At 42.7% G+C, this 20,725-nt stretch overlaps 1 protein-coding gene across 2 annotated transcripts in view; it reads right to left on the reverse strand.

Moving 5' to 3' along the window:
- Positions 1-20,725, reverse strand: part of LOC122759109 (thyroid hormone receptor alpha-B) — a 100,270-nt gene that overhangs the window by 39,707 nt on the left and 39,838 nt on the right. For both annotated transcript variants that reach the window (XM_044013667.1, XM_044013668.1), the window contains exon 3: positions 19,598-19,676. The gene's annotated coding sequence lies outside the window, so the exon portion shown is untranslated. The remainder of the gene's footprint in view (positions 1-19,597; positions 19,677-20,725) is intronic.

The raw sequence follows: 20,725 nt of genomic DNA on the forward strand, positions 1-20,725 counted from the left end.
TGCTGCATTTGTCGGCGGCAAAGTGAATTAAAGTTCCCTTGCAGGCTTGTTTAAAGATGTTAAAATGTTCCGCCACGGTTTTCTTAGGGAAAAAAAATAATTGCATAGTAAACAAAAGAAAACACCTCTGAGCACATACAACGCAGAAGCAAGGGTGCCACACTGCATTATACAAATGCACTATATATGCAGATGAATGTGATGATAGCTTATTCATGTAAAGCTGTAAACCAACATCTAGGTCAAAGGGAAGAAACAAAGAATGTAATGCGTCGTTGACAGTCGTCTATATTGGTTCTGGTCTCTTGAAAGTCTGTAAGTCCACCTCAGACAGTCACGTGGACTCACGTGTGCAGGTGTGATTCCAGCTCTGTGTGCAAAACATCTGCAGTCAATGGTCCACCAAGGCCTTTTTTTCCCTTTTCATTATTATTATGAAATAGTAAAGTCATAAAACATATAGTCAAACTCAAGGCAATTGCACCATACACATTACATGCGACTGTGCGTGACAAGCATGTGTAATTTTGATTATCACTATCTTTATATTATTGAAGTTAAAATATTATGTAACGTTTGAGTTAAAGAGAAATAACGCTGTCTACTTCCTAACAATGAAACAAGCTCTGTACAATTGTACACACAGTTCACAACAGCTTGTGACACATTTTCCCATCTGAACCCACAAAACCAGAGAGACTACCGACACAACAACATGAAAGCAAGCGAATGCATAAAGCAAAAGGTGCAGTGATGTAAAAGATGAACGCTGTCCGGAGATATAGGAAGCGTAATTGTATGACAAAACTTCCAATAAGGCAGTTTATACCCCACATGACGGAGAGGCGCTACATCCACATGTCCTGCTTGATGAGGGAAAACAATGAGAAAGAACTACAGCAGGACTGTCCTGTTTGACCGGATCCAGAGCAGCCGTTGGACGGGAGGCTTCTTCACACTTTGCAACGTACACAAGCATATTTTCAAGCATTCTTGTCATTATGCATAAGAATGTGCAGGCGCTGGGACACACACACACACACAATGTATGAATGCATAAAAAAAAAAGAAAGGTCAGAGGGTTTCAGTGCACATTAGTTCACCATTGTGCTGTAGGCTGTTTAAGGCTGCCAAACAAGTGCATCTGCCGGGACATTCGTCATTTATTTTTTCCCCCTTGTAGAAAACTGCTATTCAGCACTGTCTCTATTTGGCCCATTGACCCGTGTGTGTTCTCACCAAATGCCTAGAAACCAAAGAGGTAGAAGGTAGAAACAAAGGAGACAGTGATGTAAGGAAGGGTGAAGGGAGGACGGCTGGTGGAGAGAAACAGAAAAGGACAGAGACGGAGCGCCCGAACGGTTGACTGTTCGTCTGATTTACTGTATGTGGGTGCATGCAGGTGCAAACCCATATACGCACAATAGGGGAAGCTGTTACTCCATCCCAGGACCATATCAGTTTCAATTAACAGGTGTAAATAATTGTTCACCTCGAGGGTTGAGGGTTCCAGGTTCATTAGTAGTTCAATATCTCAAGTTCTTTACTCCATATAAGATACACATGTTTACATAAAGCTTTGGAGATGTTCCTTCATGGCCTCTTGTACGTGTTGTTTCAAGATAAAGCCAAAAAATAAGTGACTCTATCGTCTATCTAGCGACATAGAATCAACTTTTGAACATAGGAAAAAAGGAAAAAACACTAATTCATTCCCAAACATGTTTGCTGCCATCATGTAAAAGAACACTAACAGAGGAGATAGAGGGGGCAAAGCTGAAGCGTAGAGATTGTGAGTGGAGGAGGAGGAGGAGACATGGGAGGACTCGGTGTCATTTCGAGACTTCTCGATAAACATCTCTTACTGCTGTGCAAGACCAGGAACAGTGAGATTCTCTGAGTCATCCAGTCAATAACACAGTCATCTCATGTGTGTTGTGAGTGTGTACAGGATGTGTGAGGAAGCAGAGACACGACAGCACTTATGAACTCGCTCATGAAGCCCCTGAAGAACTGCGTTGCTCATCCTGAATTGTGCTTATACAAAAACCACATTTGAATCAAAGGTTAAGTATGTCAAATGTGTGTTGAGTGTCAATCTTTTTGTGCAAATGCATAAATAGCTCTCAAAACGTGTTGTTTTTTTTATTTTAAATCGTATAAAAAATAAGCATTCCTCGCCTTTTGTTTTCACTGTGATCACTGAGCTACGCCACACAGTCTTGCCCACACTGTAGCACTCTGATGCCTGTTGTTCCAAGACTGCACTGCCCCTGCAACTGTGAGCTGAAGACACTAAAAGAGAGCATTATGCCGCAACCACAGGCCTCCTCTAACAACTGCACACAAACACAAGCTGCTTCAGCAGCCTTATCACAACTAACAGGCCTGTGCCAGCTGCCTGGAGCTAATGTGACCTATCATTAGACTAATGGGAGGTCGATTAATGTTAACATGCCAGCAGAGCTCATATCGGTGAGATCTACTGGTCGGTGCAGAGCCATTCATAATGTAATTGACTGGCAGGCTTTTTCCTGCTGGTAGCTTTCTATCTTCCAGTTGCTTCAACCTGCTTCTTTGTTTTCCTTCTTTTTGTGCCATGATTACACTTCATGAATAAAACTCAGGTAAATCCAGGGTGGATACAAGCGTTTTCCTCCTACTTTTCTTTTAACAGTGCGTCTTAAATTACTTTTTTTGTTTCACGTTACCGTTCCTCCTCCCTTATGGTGAGAAATTGAAACAGGATACACAGAAACAGTTGCTCGAGGACATGACACACCCTCTATTTAGTGATCTGGTGCTTATCGGATTTCACAGAATGACAAGGGCGACCACGTCGAACAAATCAGCCCTAAATATGTCAACGCTGTCCCCTGAATGTGCAGAAATCATTTCATTTACTCCACTGCAGTCTCGTGATTGTGCACAAGTTCATACAACTTCCTTCCATCTTTAAGGAAACATTCATCCGTGCAGACGAAAGTGTCCATTAATATTCTGTTTATTAGACTGTGACGATGCATTTTACGATCAGCGTTGCTGACTTGTTTTTTATCATTTTTACAGTTATCATTTATATTTTTTTTAAATGCAAAGCAGCCCTGACGTCCTCATCTACAACAACTTTCTCCAGCTCTTCCAGGCAAATCCTGAGGTATTCCCTGGTGGCCAGATGGGAAAGAAGAACACTCAACTATCCTCTGGCTCTGTCTCAGTTCAGTAGGAAGTGTCTTTCAGCACCAAAGAGCTGTGGCTTTACTCAATCAATCATCCCCTCACTTCACCTCAAGTCATGCCACCCTGTGCAGGACACTCATTTCTTTCCATCACCGTCTAAACCTGTAAATCTCTCACCTGTCATTTTGAGACATTTTGAGAGCTGGAACATTATTGTAGGCACTAAACTGAAAACGTTGCCTTCAGGCTCAGCTCCTGCTTTGCCGTGAAAGACCTGACTCAAGCCAGTAGCACTTAAATCACACTGATGACCTCCATGGTCCATTTCCAACCACCTTGTGAACTCTAAGATATTTAAACTCCCCAACATCTCACTATCCTCTTAGTAAATCCTCCAGAATAAATCCCCAGAGGCGGCATGGCGGATTAGTGGTTAGTGCTGGTAGTGGTGGGCACAGTTGCCTCACAGCATGAATGTGCTGGATTCGGATTGGGACCTTTCTGTGTGGAGTTGTGTTTTCCTCGCGTCTGCGCGGGTTTCCTTGAAGCTCTCTGGTTTCCTCACAGCATCAACCCTGCATCTGACCTACACTTCACTTGTATAATGACAATAAAAATACTTTCCCTTTCCATAAACCTCCAAACTTCTATCTTGCATCCACAGTGCAAGGACACAATCTCCACAAGTGTAATGTCAAGTAGCTGGAAGAGAAATGGGCCAATAATGTGCAGTGACGACTCATATATTTCATGTTTAAGGCTTTCCAAACCGGTTTTAGACTCATCCGAACACAACAGAGCTCCAGTGGCAATGGTTGGAATCAAAATGACTCTTTTGGCAGGGAGCCTGTTTGTTTTCAAATCCATAGACGTGCAGTAGATACATGCACGTCTACATATAAATGTCTAAGTTCAACTCTTTGCGGACAGCAGTCATAAAAAGTGAAGACGGTGGTTCGCTGATGTCAACACAGTCAGCGACAAACAAATTGGAGAGCAGTTTACCAGATGACAAAATATCCTCAGAGACAAAGGGAGTGGATCACTGCCATGAAAAAGTGCTCAAAGCAAAGCGGAGAATATGGAGCGAACACACAGACAATAATTCCACTTGTGTGGAGATCAAGCGTGGACTTCGAGTGCCCAGTGAACTCTTGACAACTTGAAACTGTTCATTTTTCTTTTTACAGAAGCTTTTCCTGCCGACATGGCAAGCACAAACAAACCGAGTCACGTGGCGCCCTGAGCTCCGGATTGAATTCTCAGCTCTGTGCAGAGGTGTGGTGGTGTTGGTGGGTGCCTGTGTGTGAGATGTACTGAGGCATTAGGCTCACCACTTGATGTTGGTGAGACAGGGTATAAGGTGGAAATGTGATGGGATGAGCAGCAAGATGAGATGGCAACAGGTCAACACCAGTCCTGAGATTTAATCCGCAACAGAAACACCTCGGAAAATATTTACTACACCACATCAAGGTGTAAAATCCATACAGGATGTTTTATTTCAATCTGTTGGCAATCTTACACCGTCAAATCAAACGCACGCTGAGCACCAAGCGCATTCTCGCGACTCGCAGCCGAAATCCTGGAAGAGTGCGCAAACATGTCAGTCGTTTTAAAAGAAGTGCCAAGTCAATATTTAGTCTCCAAGAATCACGGGACAAAAGTTTGTTTTATTAGTTATATTTAGATTCTGTTGTCTGTGCCAAGTGGAATAAGGTTGCTGTGTATAATTAAATGTCAATCAAAGACATTTGTTGGCAGCAAACGTGTTAAACATATGTGTCAGCCTTCCTTCCTATTAGAAATGATCTTAATAAGACAAATCCTAAGAGTTACACATGCCATCACTTTTAGTTGACAAGATATTTCATTGGCAGCCATGTGTCATTTTTTAAACATTATGCTGCTGACATTTATTCCAGTGGGGATTAGGAAAATGTCACAATAAAATCACCACATCACCTAGTAGAACTTTCTTTTTTAAAAACCTTTGGACGACTCCAAAAATGTGCAGGACTACAGTGATATGAATGAATACATGGTCTCATTTTCAGATTATAATCCAGTACACAACTGGCAATAGCTGTGTTGCTAACTATACACTTATTTTTAGGGCATGCGGAAAGTTTTTAAGAGTGAGTTTATCTTTTCGGGAATAATTGGACTGTAAACCAAACGTGTGGTCTTTGATCTCATTGAAGTTTCAGCCGGTGCTTTGACTGCAGCACCCCTATGGGGATGTTATTTACTGAGTGTTTGAACGTGCATGCATTATTTGTGAAGCTGATATAATGATGCCAGTGCCCTCGCGGTGCCGCGACTGGGTGAGCGTTGAACCATGAGCCATTACTAGAATTAAGTGATTGGACCGGAAAGTCAGCGAGCTGTGACTTTATACCACCGATAAACCAAACCACATCTGAACGTGTTCGGCTAATACACATCTATGAAGATCCGGAAAACATCCTCTAATCCGTTCAACAAAGAATTGTATTTGGGTGATAATCAGTCCATTATGTATATGCACCAAATTAAAAACATTAATATCCCTGTGGAAAAAAATCAAGGTGTGAAATGAGTTATTTCAAGGTTGTGCAGAGTTTAGGACGTCAACACAAAAATGGATCACCTATGCTACAAGTTTTTTTTTTTATTATCCATTCCGGCACCATAAAGCCCAGAATACAAGGGAAGGATTCACATGTGGTGACTCATAATCCCGGCCCTCAAGGCCGCTCCGCGCCTCAACACACGACTCTGAATGGATCATCTAGATACCGCACACTGCATCCCCCTCATCTGTCGCAAACAAACTCCCCATGCATGATGTCAGATGGGAAACATTAAAAAAAAAAACATGGGACAAGAGGGGACCACATAGGAGGACTGGAGCCGTCCTGCTTTCCCCGCGTTAACGGTCCCTCTGCACCGGGGAAGGGAACACGTGGTGTGCGAGCGTGCATGTGTCCCTTGACCGACCTCCGTGCACTGGAGTTAATCACACTCTGTATGTGGCTACGTGATTGCCTTCCTCATTAGCCAAAAAAAAAACCCCAGGGTTATCTTTTTATTAACTGTCAAACATGCTGTTTTGGAGAATGAGCGCATACCAAGTGTTGTGTTTTTGCTTCATAAAATGGCACAATAATGGGGGCCATCCGAGGAAATTCATGTTTGTGTGAACATCTGTCACTGAACAGCGACTTGGGGCCCATGTATTTTTGTTTTGTATTATTGCTCACCAGCTGTTTATCACAGTGGAGACATGCGTTAGCGGCTGCACTTCCCATGTTTTTCTGTTGGTTTTTTTTGTTTGCGACATCCGGCAGGATCTCTGAAAATTAAGCCGAGCAAAAACAACCGTGGAAAATCCAGATTTTCAGCCCACGGGGTGGTTCATTTGCACATGTTTCTCAGTACATATGAACTTGTTTATACAGTATATGCATGCGAGCATAGTGAATTATTATCAACAAGCATGTGCAAGATGTAAACCACCTGCCCAGAACATGGAGAAAATTCTGTATATAGTCAAACATCAAAATGTAGTCGATTCCAATTTAATTTCGAGCCATTATGTCGAAAAATAAACATCTACCAATAAAGCAATCTTCATATGTGGTTTTGAACAACAAACAGCTGACGGCAATATATAATACTGTAAGCTGTGGCTGCATAAACAACTGCATTTGTTATCAATGCAGTGTTTTTTACTAGCCCGTCCATACTTGTCCATATGTTTGTCTTTTGTCCTTGTGACACCTTTGACTTTGTTAACAGACTGACTGTCGCCCTGCCGAGAGAGGATCCCATAAAGGCTGAACGCTCCATATATACTGTCCTCACATGTTGTAGGTATGTAGTGCAGTCCATCCTTCCTGTAGCCTCTCGGTACATGTGCAACTACTTAGACGCATGAGGGGCGAGTTAGGCTAGGTGTTCTCTGCCAGATGATTGTTTATCTCTTCATTTGAAACATTGAAAACAGCACGATCTGCTGGCTCGACAAAACAACCTTTGTTCTTCGGATGCTGGGAAATGAAAAAGAACAATACCATGCCATAGGACGCGCCGCTTTTTCCCCCAAACTTTATTTACACTGACGAGCGGAACAAAGCGCTGCATTCACGTACAGGACTCCCTTCTTTTGGAAGAAAAATATCAATAAGTCTCAAGTAGCACGTGGTTTGAATCTAGCCGCTGGTGGAAGATTTTCCGACCTGTTTTTTTGAGGTTTTTCTTCAAAGACAGTGGGGTCACTCGGGGTGTTGACCCTTTCCCATGTGAAAGGTGAGGGTGTTTATTGTGGCTGACCTTGCCGGAACTACGACAGAACAGCGTAAGCACCGTTCTCTTAAGTCACTGATTCTTGTGCTGCCACGCCGCGTTACACCGAAACATGTTAAAGTTTGTACATCTGTATTGATGCAGTTAAGCAGCACTGACGGCAAAGAAACACAGAAATATCCACCGCAACTTGTGTCTACTGGCTCCAGCTAATTAAATGCCCTGTTGGGCCCGAGACTGAAGGTGTTGTTTTACCACTGCTTATCGATCCCAGTTCTGTCTCTTTATTAAACCAAAAACAACCGCCTGCTACACTATCCCGAACAGCAACAACTCACTGAAGCGTCCACACGGGCTCCAACTGACACCCATTCCTGTGCACACACTACCTGCTGCAAAGCAAATTATTTTCTCAGCCTGGTCTTGGTAGAAAAAAATAAACAGGTAAATAATAAATAACAGAAAGCACAAAAGATCCAAGCTGGACGTAGCGCTTTGAGCCATTAAACTAAAGCCATTAAATCAATTTCCTCTAATCTGGCCAGGGCCATCCCAGAGTAGGAAATGCCAGGCAGTGTTCTTCTCGAGGGAGAACCAGGCTCTGTGTCTGCACACAGAGCACAAACTGAGGATCTGATTTAATAAAAAGCCTTTTTTTTTTCTTTCTTTCTCCCCTTGCTGCTGGGAATGGTGCCCGCTCTACTCTTTCAGCCTTTTCATCTCACTTTTCTTCTTTACCCACATGACTCTGAAACAAATTAAACACCTCATTACAAGGAGGAGATGTCTCTGATGATTAATGCCGTACCAATAAAACTGGCAGGTACACACAAACAGCAAAGACATTAAAAAAGTAAAGACAGTAAAACATTACTAATGAAGAATGGAAGAGCAGGCATAGGGAATAATCAAAGGGGAAAATTGTCATAATGTAGCTCATGTCAATTAGTCCATGGATTTAGCAGCACTTTTTTTTCCCAAAATAAGGTGTTATTTTCAGAGGAGTTGCACCGCGGTGTTCGTTTCCCCCCTGAAGGAAAAGGGCATTATGTCATTCATTCTTTTGCTGAGATTTCACAGAAATTCAATCCTGTGACCTATAAATCATATACACGCCGGACAATGTCTAACCTCCCACACTAATCTAATTGTAGTTCTTTTGTGAAAGGTTCGTTCGTTCGGCGCCAAAACGCGCACTCGTCTTTTCTCTCTCATTTTATCCGTCGTCGTGTGAATCTGTGAGTTTGTTTTTTTTTTGGGTCCTTGCACTTCCACCTAATTTATTCAAACGTGTGGAAAACTAAGCGCCACATTTGATTGTATCTGTGAATAAAAGAACAGAACAGCAGAGGCTGCACTCTCACTCTGGCACTTAACTGCTCCTTCTTTTCTCAGTAAGATATCCTTTCAGTTCCCTTGTTGCCACCACACCACGTGTTCAAACCACAGCTTCCTGAAACAGCTGCACGCCGATTGGCTGAGAGCAGTACATACCCCCGACACACCCACACTGAGATGCTTACCGAGGTTCCTGGCACAAGTTACTGGCCTTTTTGACTGAGCAATTAGAGGTTTGCCTTTTTGGTTATGCGACTACACACACACCGACTTTATGAACACTTTGAACACAAATGTCAGGCCTGGGCTGTGTGCAGAGGACAGTTGCCACTAGTGACTGGCTGTGTCAAAACACATTGCTCACACAAACAAAGTGTTTTTATCTACTACTATCTCACTGATAGGCTCTCAGTAAAGCCCTATAGAGACGCTATGGAAAGTTACCAATGATGTATAGCTCCTGCAAAACTAATGAGCAAGATATAAAATGCCCGATTTCATTCCTATGGGTCGAAGCAGTTTTTCCAATCCTGTGGCTTTTTCAAGAGCCGCGTCCTTTAAAACCACACACTTAGCCAATTCTCAGACCACCTATAAGAGCTTTCCATTGACACACCACTTGGCCACAGACGTATGAGTGTGGATGTGAGATTGAATGTCAGTCAAAAGCCAGAGAAAGAGAGAGCAAGTCATAGTGAAAGAGATCTTCTGCTAACATTAGAAACAATGCGGTCTGGGGACGTGCTCCAACTCAATCTGCTTAGCTGAAATTAAATTAAAGACATTTGAGACCGCAGTCCGACATGATGAGTAAAAACAACGCCATAGCGGCACATAGGGGGGAATTCAAGCTCTGCCTTTCTGAGCGACAACCCTACAGCGCCATTAAACCTCGGGGTGAAATCCAACAACAACGAAGCATATGTAAAATAAATGGACTCTCCTGAAGGAAATCAGACATAAAGGATTAAAAAACGGTATTAAATGGATTTCTTGGCAGTGACAGGCTTGGCTGTAATAATATGGCTCCCTATGGAGTCTGAGAAGCTGCCGTTAGCTAAGGTTGCTTGTTATCTTTTTTAGCACAGCGTTATATAGGTTAAAGTTTAAGGCTATAATGCACAGAGCAGAACTCCAACCCCCACTGCCAGGTAATGCCCAGCCTTTCCGAGCAGTAACTGCTGCAGCGGTAGTGAGAGTAAGTGCATACAGGGATCATATATGAGGTAGCACTGCAGAACGCCGGGAGACAGGGCCTTCATCGATTATCAATTAAGCGAGAGGAAACATGGTTCAGTCCGTCTGCAGCACTGCGGAGGGGGAGACGAAGGAGAGAGTAGTGCAGGGAAGAAGAGGGGGCAGATTAATGGGGAAACATTAAAAGTTTAAAGGAAAAACCAAGATATAACTAGAGAAAGCACTCAGCCAAGGCCGCTGAGTTTCCCACAGTGTCAGTAAACTCCCCTATCACAAATCTAAATCCAATTCACCACCGAAGCCTAATCATTTTGTCCCTGGGTCATAACCTGCACCCCTTTATGTTACAGTCAAGACAAAGACGCGCACAAAACACAACCTCCTTCCCTGACAGATGGACAAAAGTGAAGTCATGTCCTAAACCCTGTCCCGATTGTGGTCAAGCCGATTCTTGCTCTTATCACTCCAGTGAAAGTTCATGTGTTCATGTCTGCGATAAGTTTGGTTTCAATTATTTCTAAGTCAAGGTTCAACCATGTCCAAGCCTAAATACAGGATGAATCAAACATCAACAACATCCAAAACCTTAGGTTTTCATGTTTCTCCCTCACTATAAAATGCATTATGTCACAAATCAATGAAGAAAAAAAAACACAAATATTTTAGAGTAGCATGTCATAGACTGATAAATTTAACATGACTCTGGACTTTTTACTCTTTAGACATTTTTATTTCTATATCTCACAAGGCTGAGGCCAGGAATAAAGAGAAGAGGAGGAAGAGAGGAAGAAGAGGAAGAGAGGAAAAGAGGGGTGGGGCAAAACCCTATAGCTAAGTGGAGCTCACTGCACAACACAATTCTCTCGGGGGGTGGGGTAGATGTGGATGCGTGTTTGTGCATAATGGTGGTAATTATCTAATCAAACAAAAGACAGTGGTGCAGGCTCATGCTTGTGGGTGGGCTCCAATAATCCACATCATTAGGTGGTTAGATTATGTGCGGTTTGTATACATGTGTCTGTGTTAAGACTGTAAAGTGCTGGAGACCAAAGCCGTCGCAAAACAAGTGAGAATGACAAAAAAAATCGGAGCGAAAGTAAATAGAAGATACTTTTATAAACCCTAATAGAAACCGACATTTGCTGCTACTGCAAACCAAACTTGTGCTCAACCAGTAAGCCCCCGAAATGAAAAACACACAGCGCTGAGTCACAATATCCCCAGCTCGATTTAAGAGATTCAAGGTCACTTGTCTCGCCCCGTCTTTCAATTCTGTTACATAATACCCGATTACATATCTTTCTCCACACATTTCTTTAATATTCTCCAAAAGTCAGTCCCGAAATTTGGAATCATGAGGATGAATGAGACAGAGACAGTTATTTTTAGACCGATGATTGTTTGGCTACACAGCATGACAGTACGCAATAACAGTACGGATACAATTTACTTACTTTGTTCTAGATTACATTTCAAGTATCATATCCACTTTAATTTCGTTTATTTGGAAAATGATCTACCACTAGACAAACAATTTTAAATAACTTTTTTTTCTTCAATAAACATGGATGCCACGACACCACTTTTGAGTCCTATACTGATATCACAAACTAGAGTATGTAATGATATCAGTCTGATAACAGTCCCTATAGACCTTTAAACTATGAAGCTGTTAACAACACGTGTGGGCTAGATATTTCAAGCCGTTTCAAAAACATAACTCTCCAGCTGTGTATCAAATATTCTTCTCCCACAATGAAGAAATAAACAGACACCATGTGACTGTGGTTTTTATATACATTTTTACAGTCTGCGCATAGTAAAGCATGTGATACAGGACTTTTTGAATTGGAGTATCGTATCAGCTCATCCCTGGTTATTACCCAAGTTTGCACACAAATATGTGGGGACTGACGAGTCACAGATCTGCCAATTAAACCAGGCCCCAAACTGCTACTTCAAGAAACCAGACTCTAACTTGTATAAACTGGCCCAGGCCCGAGAGCAAAGTTCTACTTCCCACTGTATCCCACTGTGCCAGATAAAAAGTCCTCTCAACATGCTTTTGTCCTGGAGCTGCCACGTCCCACATCCTTCAAATGACATTTACAAGTTGATTGATGGGACAACGGCCAGGGTGCCAATTGTGCTCTTATGTAGCCGTGCGAGCAGCAAAGACTCAGCCCGTATAGGCTCCAATGTCGTCAGCAAATGTTGAGCGCAGATGAAACACGAGGTGAGAGAAAAACAAACTGATGTTGACAAGACTGGAAAAAATGATCCGCTCCCTGGTCTGATGGGAAGTGGACTTTTATTGACCTAAAATGCTTTTAAATTCAATACTTGTTCCTCAGTGTGTTCCCCATTTTGGGATAAGGTACAGTGTGTGAATATTTACATGCTGTCATACTACGGAACTGTGAAATGTAGAGGAAGTGTGCACACACACACACACACACACACACACAATGCAGACAGACGCTTTTTTGGTCCCTCTCCAAGTCTGGTGCCCCTTAAAAGCAGCCACTCTCGCTGAGCAGCGCCACTGCGTCACTTCTGTCTGTGAAGTGAGAGCGATGGCGGTGGGCAAGTGAGACGATAAGCAGGGAGGGGATATAGACAAGTCATTACACTTGACACCCCCGCGGCAGGAGTGCGGAGAGGAAGAGAGCTTATTTGTTCTAGTTCATTATCTGTTGTGCATGTGCTGAAGGAGTGACGTCTCTGATGACAACCTGAGTTTCTGACCCCAATTTAAAACAAAACAATAATTACAGCAGGATAAATTATTAGCAAGGAGTCTGGCAGAGTGTAAACGTATCCTGATGAGAAATGCAGCAGAGACCTGAATGCTTGAATTCAAATATATACCTTATACATCTGCACCACAGAGGTAAAAAGTTCTACAGAAATGAATACGTATACATTAATTTGGCCCATCTGTTACACAGGGGGAAATGTCTCTTCATTACAAAGAAAATAAACAGCATCCTGTTGGTGGAAGTACTCACTAGATCACATAGCTAAAAATAGCCCCCAACAAAAGCACTGTTCACTCCTGTTTGAGTATGGTGGCTAAAGCTGCAGAAGAAAACTATCTACATGGAAATGATCACATTTGACAGAATATTTACATATTTATGCCTCTTGTTGTGAGTGCCACAGACTGGAGATTGTTGCATTGTTGTCAAATCTAGTAAATCCTCATCTTTAATACTGAAAGAAATAGTGCAAAACTCCTGCATGTTGCTGTTGTTTCTGTACTGATTTCAGCAGCAGTTGCAGACATGACAGGAAGGTGTGGAACTGCTGACGGGCATGGACGATTGATCCGTTAATGTGACAAGATACTGTACATAACTGAAAATGTTAAATTAATGATCGCATCAACTACACAAAAAAGTCTCTACACAAGTAACTACCTAACATGTGGTGCATCTATTACCTCAAGCTAGCAGCAGCAAGCATTTAGTTATGAGTGTTATATGCTGGCGTGATGACATTTGCAGGGTTTCTTGAATGCATCTCCTCAAAACTCAACATGCTGTGGACGCCGCAGGAATGATTTCATTTACCAGAGTCTTTGAATGCATCTCGTTAGCTGTTCCTCTTGACTCGACATGCATTTCTTTCATTAGCTCCCATGTGCTGCAGTGGGTTGTTTGTTTTCTTGGAGAGGAGAATTTCCCTCTGATAGAATTACATCCAATATAGAAACATAATTTAAAGATAGTCCTTTAAAAGCCTGACATGAGCACTTAAACTAATTCAAGCACTAAAAAATTATTCAAATATTCCACTGATAATCCTGTTGTTTATACAAATATCATTTTTGCTTGAAAAGCCCATCCCTGTGGAACCTATAGTTTCTATACATGTATTTGTTTTATACTGTACACCACTGCTAGTGGTTGACATAACAGCCCATTAATGCTCTAGGATAAAAGTCTAGGAATAGAAGGCAGTAAGATCCCAAAAAAGCAACTATAAAGAAGGCATGGGGGTGGGAGAGCTGACATCTCTAAATACATATCAAAATGCCACATACCACAGCCAAAATGAATGAGTTTGGTCTTCTACCACCACAAAATAGGGCCTCACTTGTGTATGACAGCTGCAAATAACCACAGTCACTCACAAAACAGCAGCAGCAGTGAAGTGTGGTGGTCAGCGCTGTGGTTTTTTTTTGTGCTAATATATTCGATCTCTCGTTAAGCGTAAACGTTGCTCACATCAGTCGCTGTGAGGGCGCAGAGCAGCCACACAGAACACAGTCTATCACTGCCCACACTCGCTCTTATTTGCCAGGAAACTATGTCCCCCTCTGAGTAGCTCACAAACAGGACCTGAGTGGTGGGGGTGATCAATGATCAATGAGCTAGTTAGTCCAGCTGATAATGCTATGACACTGGAGAGCACGGAGGATGTTGAAGTCCAGATCCTCTGTGTACGCCTGAATCTCTCTCTCTCTCTGTGTGTTACAGGCTGGAGGTCAGACAGTTTAAACACAGAGCCACTGAGCCAATGCTGTTGGCAGTAGCATTGGCTATGCACCCCCCCCCCTCCCCCCGCTGCATGCCTGTGTTTATGTAGGTTTCTCGGGTGTGTGTGCCCACTAACCCACGCGAGTACGAGTTTGAGTCTTTGTGCCATTGCTAAATTTAGCATCATTTTATGATGTATTTTAAGCCATGTGTATACAGAGAGTATGTGTGTCAAAGCCTGATATTCTGCTCATAAATACCATCTTTATATATTCATTAAGTTTCTTTGGCACATCTACTTCGATTTGCACAGTTTGCACAACATGCACAGCTATACTTATCATTCAATGTATATACTGTAACAGATGTCTATTGCATTTCCAGGTACACTGCCCTTATTGTGTGTTAATTTATTACTTCAACTATTTATTTAGTTTAACTATTGGTCTATTTCTTTGAGAAACGTGTTTTCTTACAGTACATATGACAATAAACTATATAAATCTAAACTAAAACTATTTGAATCGTGAATATTGGCTATAATAGCGCACATGTATGACAGGGGATGCCTTTGACATTGGTAATATGTTTATCCAAATTATTTTTTTATGCAAATGTGCCACTGACTTTGTGGCTTTTGCCTGTCGTTGCTGTGCAAACCTTCACAGGCATGTGTGTGTTCTGCACAGGTCTGTGAAAAAAAATAAAATAAAAATGACTGCAACAAGAGTGGCAGTAACACACTGTGCTGTCCGCTAAACATTTCTGTGGTGCGTGAGCGTGACAAGCGAGGGAAGTGAGAGCTAATTTCAAACCCTGAAATGATGGGGTCACCTCAAGAAAGCGCACATGAGACACCTGCAGAAACATACGTGGGTGACATATAGGAAGGCAAGTCGAGTCCACTTTGGTTAATGAACATCCTCTCTGTCAGAGGCAAGCTGGACGAATGCCTGACTGTATCTGTGTGATGTCTCACACGGGCAGATTTTATCTCAAGTGGAGCTACCTGCCATGCTTCTCCAAAAACAAATTCCACCGAACCGCGCTCTGTACAAATTCAAGTCAAGCCTGTGAGTGGTAGCAGAGTAGGCACATCTGTCATCACTAACGTTCTTTTATCTAAAAAAACAAACAAGCAGAACAAGTGCTCTGTGTGATGTGTTTCCGAGGAAAAACAAGCACACGCAAGAAAATCGTCTGATGTAACAGAATTGTGTTAACAAGTGTTTACAGAACACCTGGACAAATGTTAACTGCTTCTTAAGTCAAAGTGCAACCACAGTTTGTCTTCTGAAGAAACTCTGTGAACAAAAAAACAAACCACTGTAATCACGACATGCATGCATGAGGCACAAAAGCCACATCAGGTCATGGGAGTCCACAGGGTGTATACGTGGACACGTGTATGAAGCCACCTGTGAAGCCTTACAGCACTAAAGTACATAAGGTGAGAGAATATATAATGGGCACTGGCTATACTGCGATCCTTTGTACACAGCAGTTCACCGAGTGCACGTCCTACACATCAGCACAGATAACGAAACAAGTGACCCATGCACATGATTGCCGTTTCCAGTGATACCAGTAATGCACTTTATTATTTGAAGAGCTACTTAAGTCATTTCAGGAGGGGAAAGAGAGAAAACACAAAGATACTAGGCGTCATTTCCCAGCAGCAAAATGGTAGGAAAAAATAAAACATAAACATAAAACAACTGATTAGCTTAAGACTGAGTTAATAGACTCAGCAGCATTACTTCAAAACTTCATACTTGGAAAAGAAAGCCACTATTGGCAAATTGATAAATGGTGAACAATGAAAAGGCATTGGATTACGACAAAAGATATTCCAGAGAGGGATTAGGCTAACTCGGGGCCCCTGTGTGGCAGATTTATATAAATAGTTGCTCTTTGTTTATCCACAGAGCTTCCAACATCACTTTGATCTTCTGTATGTCAAAGGCGTGAGTGTAATGCGCTGAAAAACAGGCTGGGGGGGAAAAAAAACATGGTATTTCAGTTTGTTCACGTAGAAATTATTTTCAATAAGAGGCCTTTTGTACCAACAGGAACTGTTGACAGACGGATTATACATCACCTTATTTTTCCCACTTCACTCCTGCCATTGACACGACTGCCTCACGGGCTCTTTTTTTTACAGTGTGTTTGCAATTAAGTACACTATAGACACATGGCGACATATAGCATGCACCCACTAAAAATGTGTGCACTACACAATGTGTACATGTGTGTACCTGTGTGTGTGTGTGTGAGCGTGCGCTGCAGCAGCTGTGTCAGCAGTGGTCTTGTAGCACCAGGTGAGATTTATGAGGTGTTAGGAATGCTTGCCTGTAGCCCACTGAAGAGGGACTGATCACACCTCCTCACCTAACACCCTACCTGGCTCCTACCTAAATATACACAAGGGCACTAACAAACACATATCCACACACTCGCATAACTGTACATTTACACACAGCATCCTCTGTGCACACACAAATACGTGCATATAAACCCCTTAACCTGAAGAGTTTAGCCTAGTGTCTGCACCAGCCACCATTCCTGTGTTGAAAGACTCACTTCCTATCGTGATAAACACACCTTCTAAAATATCCAGCTGCCTCCTACAGTTTTCCCTCCCTGCCGATGAAAGCTCTCCACCGTCTCTGGAGAAATCGCACACGTTCTGGTCATCTTCTGACCTGTGGGAACCTTGGAAGAGGCTGGAATGGTCAACACCACGGGCCAGCGACACGGGGTGCGCGTTTCACAGCTTTTTCAAGCACCATGAATCATCATGCTTCTCGCTGTCCTGCATGACACTGAAGATGCTCTCATCCCCGACAGAAAGCATCGAGTTGCATTCTCTCTTGCAGCTGCTAAAGATTCTGTAGGTTAAGTTAAGTGAGCACTGGTTTTACCTTTCACGATTACAGTATTTAGCAGCTCCTGAATCTAATTTCTTTACCACCCTGGAAATAGAGGAGGAGGTTGTCTTGCATTTCAGGACTAGAGAACTACATCCATTAAAATATCTACTGGCAAAGCGAGCCAGTGTAAATATGGCATTTTGAAAAGTACAGCATTGAAGGGGTCTTAACGCTGTAAAGCAAGTGAGTCTATATTAAGACGTTCAGGGTTAGACAGCCTTCAAAGTGTTTGGTTAGTCAAGTTTAGTTTGTAAAAGTCTGTGAGGGCTTTTGCCACAGCAATAAAAATTAATTTGTGGTGTCCTTGATTCAGCGCGCTCTAATTCACGTCCCAAATGACACACAAAAACACAAACGTGAGGACTGGTAATGACACAGGCAAAAACTGAACATCAGCCCACTCATGCATGTATGGGCCCACTGGGATTTGTTCCTATGGTCCTGATTTCCAGTCTGACTACGAACGCAATGGAAAATCTGTCAAACGGCCAAGAATTACAGCTGTCAAACCGGGAGAGAATAATAAGTACGAGAAGAATTGAGAAAATAACTACAATAAGTCAGTCAGCTGTGGCCACTGGGAACGTGAACTGTGCACAACACCCATTAAAGCACAGTGAATTTCAGAAAGCAGGTGAGCGCTGTCACACCATCAGAAAACTGCAGTTCAAATCCATTCACTTCACGTATTGTTCTGCATGGCGGATGGTGCAGTCAGTGCACATACATGGCACCAGACGCAGAATGAAAATGACACCTCATTTTTCAAAGGAGGAATAGGGACAGAGACATGTGGATTGATGGAGAGACACATCAGTTCTCTATTATACTGGCTTTACCAGATGTGGTGACATCAGCAGTTACAAAGGATCACTTTAATATCACCTGGGTCCAATTCCCACTCCCTGTGTCTGACACCAGTCCCATTCCGTCAACAAAACAACAAGCTCTGTACCATTAAAGCCTTTCTCGCAAACATCTGTCCAAATATCTCTCGCGGTTATACTCCATCTCACTCCGTCCGAGCTGCTGTGCATTATCTACCTCTGCTGTGTCCCTAATGCTGCAGGGACTTAAAGCAGGATTAAACCTCAATTATGTACTTCCCCAGTCTCTCCAGCTGTGCATAGTGAGGAGAGGAGAGGAGAGGAGAGGAGAGGAGAGGAGAGGAGAGGAGAGGCTGAGAAACAAAATCTTGATTGAGAATCTTGAGTTGTTTTCTTTGAGGTCAAGTTTGACATATGGCTTCTCCAATTCAATTTCCTGTGTTCCTAGCTATAAGGTTGACTCGGTATGCGGCTACATCTGCACTAGAATAAGCAACTACGCCACCAATGTGTTGTCATAGCTCTACTCCACAAGGCTTTCACCTGCGTCTTACCTTCAGTGGGTCTGACGTGGAACATACTGTAAATCTACACGTTCCCTCAGGAACTCCAATCACGTCAAGCAGTGTTGATGGAAACTTGAACGCACTAAATGCACTTTGTTATTCAGCTCCGATGTGCAGGGCCACTGAGCAGACTGAGATAAATGACAGGTGAAATAATTGCAGTGTCTTTTATTTTTAAGAGCCCCGCCATCACCTCTCCAATAAGTGACGCTGATAAAATCAAAAACCCACACTCGTTATTATTCCTAGTGTCTGAACTCTGCTTCACAGTCCCTCTGCTTTTCCTGCTTGACCTTGTTTACACGCGGCTGCAATGAGCCTTAAGGAGGAGGGTGAAAAAACAAAAAAAACAAACAAACATGAAAACATCAGCGTCACGTCCGACAGGCGACTAATTGAGGTCACCAACGCACGCGCACTTCACACCGAGCTCAAATTTGCTGTTAACACAAACATGTGTTACATGATATAAGGTCCTTTAATTAAGACGGTGAGCAGCTGGACTGAGAACAACACTGATGCCAGATAGTTTAGCAAATACACAGAAGTTAAAAGATAGCAAAATGTAATGTAAGACACTAATTACTAATTCATATTAGTAGCTTGATGAGCGTGCTGCACACACGTGACGGATCATGCGGCACAATGAGAGAATGAAGACAGAGATAAAGATAATGAATCATTATACAAACAGCAACAACTCACTGAGGCTGTGCTACGTACGCACACATAATAAACATAATGTACTAAGTACATGGGCAGACGGGCAGAACATTACCTACCAGTCACATTGTATGTGCTTGTTTGAGGTTAATGATTTCCCCAGGCCTCCTGTGTTGTGTGGTAGGCCCCGTCTCCACCCTGGAAGAAATAAAAAAGGGAGATTGTTAGTGTGGGTGAGCAGCTGAGACGGGGGGGTGGGAGAAGGAAAGAAAAGGGAGGGAAATAGCATATAGAAAACAAACAGGGCCATACAGTACAAAGGGCAGCAAGGACAGCCACCCATCCTCCCACTGTAAATCCCCTCTGCCCTCCGTCCTCGTGCTGCTTTTCTTCCTCTCCGTTTCTTTGTGTGTCTCCTCTGTTGACTTTCTTCATCCTGAACTTTCCTCTCCTCCCCTCCCTCTCGTCCGATACTTACTTTGAAGACCTTGTTTTGTTCACGCCATACTTCACCGGTCATTATTTGTCTTTTTGCGTTTTACATGTCACCTTATCTTGTTCTAATCTTCATTCTCCTCACTGTCCGTGTTTTGTGTTTTTCTTCTCGCTCCAGCCCCCCCGTCCATGAAAATATAGCTCTGTCCTCAGGAGCCTCGGCTTGTTTACCTCACAGACACACATGAAAGCCAAACATTTATCTGTGGCCCTCTGTCATGGCCATGCAAATATAGTTACAGAAACTCCCTCTAACAGCAAGCAATACTGGTTCTAATGTTAACACTGAAACTAGAAAATTCATCACACTGATATCGCAAACACCTTATAGACTTCTACTACCACTGGAGTCTAACTTTGATGTTTACTAACCCATGACAGGTGTGTTAAAGACAGTGCATCACTTGTCATCCTGTTTTCCTAGTTGGTATGAATGGGCTGTTGCTTTATCCTTCACTTTCAGACCGTCAAGAAATAAATAAAAGACACTGCAAAAGTGAAATGTCATCTTTTTGTAAGTTTGTACGTTTCTACAGATTTGTCCTTTATGCTCTCTATGGAATGTGACCCTGCTACAATTCTTTATGTTCTGCCAGTGATAAGAATTCTACACAGACAATACTGCCCACATGCATCAGTGGGCACGCTGGCCACAACAGACAGCTGCTTGGCACACAACAACAAAGACAAGTGGGATGGGGAGAGGCTAACAGAGAAACAGATGATGACAGGGAGGACGGAGAATTAATGAG

Source organism: Solea senegalensis, linkage group LG18 (assembly GCF_019176455.1).
Source record: "Solea senegalensis isolate Sse05_10M linkage group LG18, IFAPA_SoseM_1, whole genome shotgun sequence".
Lineage (NCBI taxonomy): Eukaryota > Metazoa > Chordata > Actinopteri > Pleuronectiformes > Soleidae > Solea > Solea senegalensis.